This window comes from Acipenser ruthenus, chromosome 3 (genome assembly GCF_902713425.1).
Source record: "Acipenser ruthenus chromosome 3, fAciRut3.2 maternal haplotype, whole genome shotgun sequence".
In the NCBI taxonomy this organism is placed as follows: domain Eukaryota; kingdom Metazoa; phylum Chordata; class Actinopteri; order Acipenseriformes; family Acipenseridae; genus Acipenser; species Acipenser ruthenus.
This window is the reverse complement of record NC_081191.1, coordinates 8,459,341-8,467,855: the sequence shown is the minus strand read 5'-3', so window position 1 is coordinate 8,467,855 and position 8,515 is coordinate 8,459,341. Positions and strand designations below refer to the sequence as shown.

The 8,515-nt window shown below is 36.6% G+C and overlaps 1 protein-coding gene across 2 annotated transcripts in view; it reads left to right on the top strand.

Annotated features, from left to right (window-relative positions):
• The first annotated feature begins 500 nt into the window (after positions 1 to 500).
• Positions 501 to 8,515, top strand: part of LOC117394690 (histone deacetylase 9-like) — a 213,959-nt gene continuing 205,944 nt past the window's right edge. For both annotated transcript variants that reach the window (XM_059011775.1, XM_059011754.1), the window contains exon 1: positions 501 to 649. The gene's annotated coding sequence lies outside the window, so the exon portion shown is untranslated. The remainder of the gene's footprint in view (positions 650 to 8,515) is intronic.

Here is an 8,515-nt window from a genome sequence, read left to right as displayed (position 1 = left end):
ACTGTATATACTACAGTAACACATCTCTATGATGCACATAACTATAATGCATATGATTCATATAATAAACATCCCACGAAGTACTCACTTTATTGATATTTTCATACGAGTCACATTATATATATATATATATATATATATATATATATATATATATATATATATATATATATATATATATATATATATATATATACAGTTACAGTACACGCTGTCAAATATTGGGCCCTGCTAGTTAGTATAAGGAAAGATCAAGCAGCTCCGTATGCTGGCTTCAAATTTCATACATCACAGATGTTAATGATATACAGTGACACTTTACCACACACGATTCGTGTATTTTCTGTCCCGATTGATTAGAATGTGCACAGCTTTATTGAAGTACCCATCACAGTGTATTTTCTCCCGTTGTGTAAATGATCCGCTGATTGTTGGCTCAGGCAATCCCTCCTGCTTTCTACTGTGTTGCTATTTTTAGTAAATCCTACTCGCGTCGCCACAGGCGCTGATCACATCTTTCAGCCTCTGCAGTTTCAAAACATTGCTCTCTCAGACTCTCTTTAGGATGGCGATATTTTAAAAGATCACACACTGATTAGAACTTGCATTTACATCTGGAGCCTACCTGATAAATTAATCGCCCCGAAAGGTAAGGTTAACGATGCAAAATATGTGTTTTTAAATGAGTTGTGAAAAATGTAGAGGGTGTTTTTGGAAGATGATAAAACGGCTGCATTTTTTAATTGTGATTTAAAAAAAAAAAAATTACAATTCACAAAATGTTACGTTTATATTGAGTATAATATGCAAGCGAGTGCCCTCCCAGATACCAATTGTGTTAAACTTATTTTCTACATGTGGAGATAGTTGTTTAATACGGCAAGATTTAAAAATGTACGCTGCTTAGTTACTGTTGCCTTAGTAAAGGATATACTATGTCCAGTTCCAAGCTACATTTTTTATGTATTACATAGGCTAATTTAAATTGCATGTACAACGTCAACGAATTGAGACCTTACAGACAATTCGGGTCACAAACTCTGCCTTACACAGGTAGTAAATAGGTCCGCGAATCACAAAATGCTACTCGCACCAGATTCTTGCTGGAATTAATGATTTCGTTTTGTCCCTCAAACACAAAAGACTCGATTATGTAATAGATATTAGTTGTATTGAGTAGTTTTTCCATTTAAATAACCATTCACTGAAAACGGCGGACTTTCGTTATTGGCTTTACAGTGATGATGCTAACACCAAAATAGGAAGTATATCGTTTTACATTATTATTATTATTATTATTATTATTATTATTATTATTATTATTATTATTATTATTATTATTATTCTTACTGCATATTTCTCAGTCAATAGCATTCATTCCATTCTGTCATCGATTTAGTCGTGCAGTGAGAAATTCATTGGTGGTCAAAGTAACTATCTGATTGCTTTTAACAAGAGCAAAATCCCAGCTTTGGTAATTTATCTAACGTTGGATTTATTGGCATTTTTTAAAGGCTATACCTATACTATACTTTTCAAACGTTTATTACACCCAGACTGCAAGTTTACCGGTTAAGGTTAGAAGGATTTGTTTTACTAATCTGCACTGAAGGATAATATTTCATATTCTACTGTGAATAGAATCAATTATCATTTACTTGTGCAAACAAATGAGACTGACTGGTACCAAGTGAAGACTCCTGCAACTCCTGTTATACTGTATTATTATTATTATTATTATTATTATTATTATTATTATTATTATTATTATTATTATTATTATTTATTTCTTAGCAGACGTCCTTGTCCAGGTCGACTTACAGTCGTAAACAAAAATACATTTCAAGAATCACAGTACAAGTAATAATGCAATTAAGAGCAAGATAAATACAATGACTTTGGTTCTAGCAAGTACAAGTATGACAAAATACGATTCAGTAAGGGAGCAGATAACAGTGTCAGTGATAGTTACATCAGGATAGAATTTAATACAAAATACTACAGATCAAATAACACTTGACAGATTACGGTACTCTAAAGTACAGGATTAAATGCAGTAAAATAGGGGGCAGATAAGAGCAAGTAAAGCGCATTTAAGGAAGAGTGTCCATAGGGAAAAAAAAGAGCAGTTCTACAGGTGCTGTCTGAAGAGGTGAGTCTTGAGGAGGCGCCGGAAGGTGGTCAGGGACTGGGCAGTCCTGACATCTGTAGGAAGGTCATTCCACCACTGCGGGGCGAGGGTGGAGAAGGAGCGGGCTCTGGAGGCAGGGGAGCGTAGAGGAGGTACAGCCAGTCTTCTAGTGCAGGAGGAGCGGAGAGGTCGATTGGGGGTGAAGGGAGAGATGAGGGTCTGGAGGTAGCTGGGTGTAGTCTGTTCAAGGCATCTGTAGGCTAGTACAAGAGTCTTGAACTGGATGCGAGTGGTGATCGGGAGCCAGTGGACTGAGGGGATATATATATATATATATATATATATATATATATATATATATATATATATATATATATATATATATATATATATATATATCCTTTATTTTGCCAGATAAGAAGATTGAGAACAAATTCTGATTTACAACAACGATCTGATCAAGAGGCAAACATCACAGCAGCACAAAGCAAATAAATACAACATAAAATAAATAAATAAATACATTAACAAGTACACAGCACTTGGAGTAGTGGGCAGCAGTGTGGAGTAGTGGTTAGGGCTCTGGACTCTTGACCGGAGGGTTGTGGGTTCAATCCCCAGTGGGGGACACTGCTGTTGTACCCTTGAGCAAGGTACTTTACCTAGATTGCTCCAGTAAAAACCCAACTGTATAAATGGGTAATTGTATGTAAAAATAATGTATAATATGATACCTTTATATAATTGTAAGTCGCCCTGGATAAGGGCGTCTGCTAAGAAATAAATAATAATAATAATAATAATAATACACATGCACCAAACAATAGTGAATTCAGATTCCGATTAAAAACATCCTCTGAAACAAAACTCTATAGTTTTAATTTGATTTGAGATTCATTCCAGTCATGAGCAGCCGCAAACTGAAATGAATTACACCCAAAAACATTGGACACTGGGAAGAACCAATCTAATAAATGAATCTGATCTTAAATTGTAAACTGAAGCAGAGAACTGTAATAGGTTGCACAGATATAGTGGGGTTTTCTCAGTCAGGGTTCTATAAAGGAACCTAAGCCAATGATCTAATTGCCTAGTGTGCAATGAAGGCCATTCCACCATAATATAAAGATCACAGTGATGAGTAAGGTAAGAAGCACCAGTATAAATCTTATAGCAGAATGGTATAAAGCATCAAGCTTTCCCAAAGTAGCTTTTGAGGCCATTTTGTAGACAACATCACTGTAATCCAGTACTGGAAAAACAGACATCTGGACTAGAGTAGACCTAGCAGAATGTGTAAAACATGATTTATTGCAAAAGAGGAAACCAATTCTAGATTTAACTTTACATTGAACTTTATCAATATGGGTTTTAAAAGACAAAGCACTGTCCAGCCAAATACCTAAATATTTATAAACTGCTACTTGCTCTAATTCAATCTTACTAGAAGTAAACATTTTGCAAACACTGTTAAGAGAACCTGTTGTATTTTTTCTATTAAAATGCATAAGTTTAGTTTTATCAATGTTCAGCAAAAGTCACAAGTCATAAAAGGCCTGTTGAATTTTATCAAAGCTAAGTTGCAAATCAGACATTACCATGGCAGTGTAGTACCAACTGAATACAAAATAGTGTCATCTACATAAAGATGAATATAAGAGTTGCCTATTACCTGAGTAATATTATTGATATAAATTGAAAAAAGGGTAGGGCTCAATATAGAACCTTGAGGAACATCTTTAGTAACTGTGTGGAATTGTGAAACAAATCTATCACATTTTACACTCTGAGCTCTATTTTGAAAATCATTTGGAAACCATGCAAGCAAATTAATATCAAAACCAATATCGCACAACTTATTCAGAGAATTGAGTACAGTAGCAAAAGCCTTAGATAAATCAATAAAAATATCAAGACCCATTATGATGTCATCTAAAACTTTTAAAACTGCTGTAACTCAGCCATGCCCAGAACGAAAACCAGACTGAATATCGGATAGATTATTGCAATCTAAAAATATTATTGCTATCTAAAACACTATATATATATATATATATATATATATATATATATATATATATATATATATATATATATATATATATATATATATTGCAAAAGGTTACATACAGTACAATGTGCATATTTTCTGAAAGTTTCATGCTAACAGTAGAACAGTACTCTATTGGGTTTGCTTCTTGTATATATTTCTATCTTATATATATATATATATATATATATATATATATATATATATATATATATATGGAATTATTTCCATTCTTGAGTTACTACAACAAATACCATGCTACTGTATGCTTTGTCACTATTTTTTTATTTTATTTACTGTAACTAACTAGTACTGCCAAGTTTTTTTTCTTTTAGCTAATGTAAATAATTAAAAAGATGGTTTACAGTAAGCATACTGTAAACAAGGTTGCATAACCTAAGAAATATAAACTATACAGAAAGGTAGTTGTTTCTATGTATGCACTTATTCTTTAGCACCTGTTATTCCCCGTACCTTAAAGCTAGTCCTTGCCTAATTCTGCCTTCTTCTAAACCGGGAGAGGCAGGGTGCTATTTGTATGGAAGGCCAGCAGAAGTAAAAAACAATTGCGACATCACTGGTGCGAGTAATTCTTCTGCTTAATGTCATTAAGATCTGCATATATATTCTTAACTCTCTGGGTGATTTTAGAGCACACCCTGACTACCGTTACTTAGGATACATGGGATACAAACTTAATAGTTTGTATATCCATACCAAAATAAATTATTATTCTAGGATCAAGCAAGACTTGCAGAGCATAACTTCGATGTTTAAAGCAAGCAGCTATGCCAGGATAAGGAAGGGTTTCATCCCTGCCTACTAGATTTTTTGTTTGCAAGTTAAAATATTGTAAATCTTGCATGGCCCATAGATCTCTTGCATCATCCAAGCATAACCCTTGCAAGGCATTCATGCAATCTTTCCTTATCATTGTATCATCCTTGCATAGTCCTTGGTTTACATTTGCATTTATGGTCTAGCATATTTTGCTGGATGTAAACATGATTATTGGGCTTTTTGTTGGTGTAGGTTGCCGTAAGGTTGCACTAACTCAAAGAATATCTAACAGATACTTGAGTTGTTGTATACACATCCACAACATGTTAAACCCTTTTGAAATATTAGCTGCTTCTTGTCCAAATGCTGATTATTATTATTATTATTATTATTATTATTATTATTTTTTATTTATTTATTTCTTAGCAGATGCCCTTATCCAGGGCGACTTACAATTGTTACAAGATATTATTATTATTTTTTTTTTTATTTCTTAGCAGACGCCCTTATCCAGGGCGACTTACAATTGTTACAAGATTATTTTTACATACCCATTTATATAGTTGGGTTTTTACTGGAGCAATCTAGGTAAAGTACCTTGCTCAAGGGTACAGCAGCAGTGTCCCCCACCTGGGATTGAACCCACGACCCTCCGGTCGAGAGTCCAGAGCCCTAACCACTACTCCACACTGCTGCCCATTCTAAGCACCTACTTTGAAATTAGCAGGTTAAGGTGTAGGTCAGCTTTTGCTGTAGGTATACGGTGACAGTTACTAGTTTGATTTGAAAATGGGGTGCAAGAGGAAAACACTTAATGAATATTGTGCACAATACCCTGGCCGACGACTGAAGTCTCCATGGCAGGACGAAGCGGGCCTGTCTGCCTTGCCTTCCAGTGACTCTGAGTCCGGCTGTGCTGAAGCAGGAGAGGGGCGGAGCTCAGACTCCGAATAATAAGTGCAAGTTAGTTCTGTTCAACTATCTAATGTTTTGTTCTGTACATATTATTTTTTACTCTACATTTATACTATACATTTATGTAATACACTTTTATATACAGCATTTTCTACGGTTTATTTAAGACAATTTTCTAATTTGTGTAGGATCTTTATCTTTACAAGGTATAGCTCCGCTGTGATCAAACGTTATTTCAATTAGAATGTTGGTAACCATGGTTTTGTTGCATGTTGAATATGATAACGGGGTTTTGCTAAACGAGATGTTTCTCAATGGCATAAAAAGTCTTTTTTTTAAAGCATAAAAGTCAATTTCACCAATTCTCTGCTTGAATTGAAAAATAAAGATCCCCCCCCCACCCCGTGAATTCTTTCTAAAATAAACATCGATATTAATTGTCGATTTTGAAAATAAATGCAAATCGAATAGAAGCAAGCCTAAATATAACATAGTGGTTGCAAAACACCTTTGCGTCACAAGATAAGCAGCAAACTATTTTCCAAAGTCGTATTGTAGTAAACCAATGCTCCCCACTGGTTACAGTGCAGGAGCAGGTGCAACAGTCTAAACGGTAGAGTCACTGGATTTTGTATGGGCATGTGAACCCGGTCGCGTGCGAGCTGCATGCAAGCTGCCACCACCTTTGATTACCAGGAAGGTCTGGGAATAAGTCCCTAAACAGAGCTACGCAGGAACAAAGACCAGAGTGGGGTGGAAGGAAACAGAGACTCCAGAGAGCAGTTACAAAATAGCCAGCCTTTTATTTAATAAATTGAAAACAGAAACATACACACACATACACTCAGCCCATGCAGAGCATATGAGGTACAGTCCCCGGTACCCCAGCAGCAGCCGGCCCAGACCAATAGTGTCCTCCACCCAATTGTGCACGTTCAACCTAAAACAAAGAATTTCATATGTGAATAAAATAAATCAATAACGGATACAAACTTGCATGAAAGTGCCACACAGGATACTTTATATTCAAAATAAATATAAAGTATCTCAAATCACTGTAAAATAATCACTCAGTATAAACTAGGCAGGGACCACAATTAGTCTGTGCCAAGTGCCCACACACACCGCAGACTAAATGAACCCACCCCATTTTAAAAGCTAATCCCCTTTCCTAAACAGCCAGTCATCCACATCCACACACATTATTATTTTTATTTTCTTAGCAGACGCCCTTATCTAGGGTGACTTACAATTGCTACAAGATATCACATTATTTTTACATACAATTACCCATTTATACACTTGGGTTTTTACTGGAGCAATCTAGGTAAAGTACCTTGCTCAAGGGTACAGCAGCAGTGCCCCCCACCTGGGATTGAACCCACGACCCTCCGGTCAAGAGTCCAGAGCCCTAACCACTACTCCGCACTGCTGCTCCAGAAGACCAATACAAAACACAGTCACTTTTTAATAAATTCAAATCTACCAGTCTAGTAATAAAGTTCCAATAAATAAAACCAGATAAAGTGGGGAGGGAAGGAGTAGAATCTAACACAGGTGAGGGCGGAGGGACCCCTTTTTCTTGCCCGGGTGAATCAGATTCAGAAAAGTGTCACAGACCGTTTTCAATGTAGTTCCCACAGCCTGGCTCCATGTTCAGCAACCAGCAACATCACGTCACTGCTGAAGAAGTCCAGTAACTCCGCACTGTTCACAACTATCTTGGTCTCACTCTCACTTAGACAAAAGGCGTTTCTACCCTTGCTGCCAGCTCTCACTTTGTAGTCCTACAATCTAGCACTGACTCACAGCATCCGCACGTAAATCCGCTTGTCCTTCTCTGTTCCCCGTTTCTCTCTCACGTCCTCGGGTGGCAGCTGCTTTAAGTATCTGCCTCAGTGGCAATTTCCTCATTGCATTCCACGTGCGTACTAATGAGCGCAGTTCAGAAGAGGGGTGGGGGGCTCTAACAGTCAATAACCCTCTTGGTCTTTACAGTATAGCTAAGTTGCGCAATGGCATTTAGGGTTTGCGCTTTTTGAAAATACACTTGCATTACAGATTGTTAACTAATTGAAATCCGTAATTGGTTCTATTTTGCTATTAACGATTTAGTTTCAAAGGTCGCAAAATACTAATGTGATCACGTAGTACAAGAAAGTAGAGGTGCAAATTAAGACATGCCCCTTCTCATCTTATTTAACCTGCGACTGCTGACAGGGCTAGTGATCTGTAATCGACAATGGAGGATATCGAACCGCTTCTAATTCTCCGACTACAGCATGAGAGGGAAGGGAGGAGAAGAAAAGGACGCTACCCTAAACCCAGAATAGTTTGTCCCCATCAGACATTTTTAGCTCTAACTCCAATACAAGTTCTGCGTAGATACAGATTTGATATAGGCACTATAACAGCTATGTGATCTGCTTGTTTGAGAATCACAAACAGCCCGCAGTCACGCCATACCTGTACCTGTAAAGGTTACAGCAGTCCTTCATTTTTATGCAACGGGTGCCATCCAGACAACAGACACATCTGACATCTCTCACTCTATGTCAAAGATACTGGCTAATGTCACAGATGCACTTTTCCTTAGGGCAAGAGAGTATATAAGATTTCCAAATGGGGATGTGGAAAAA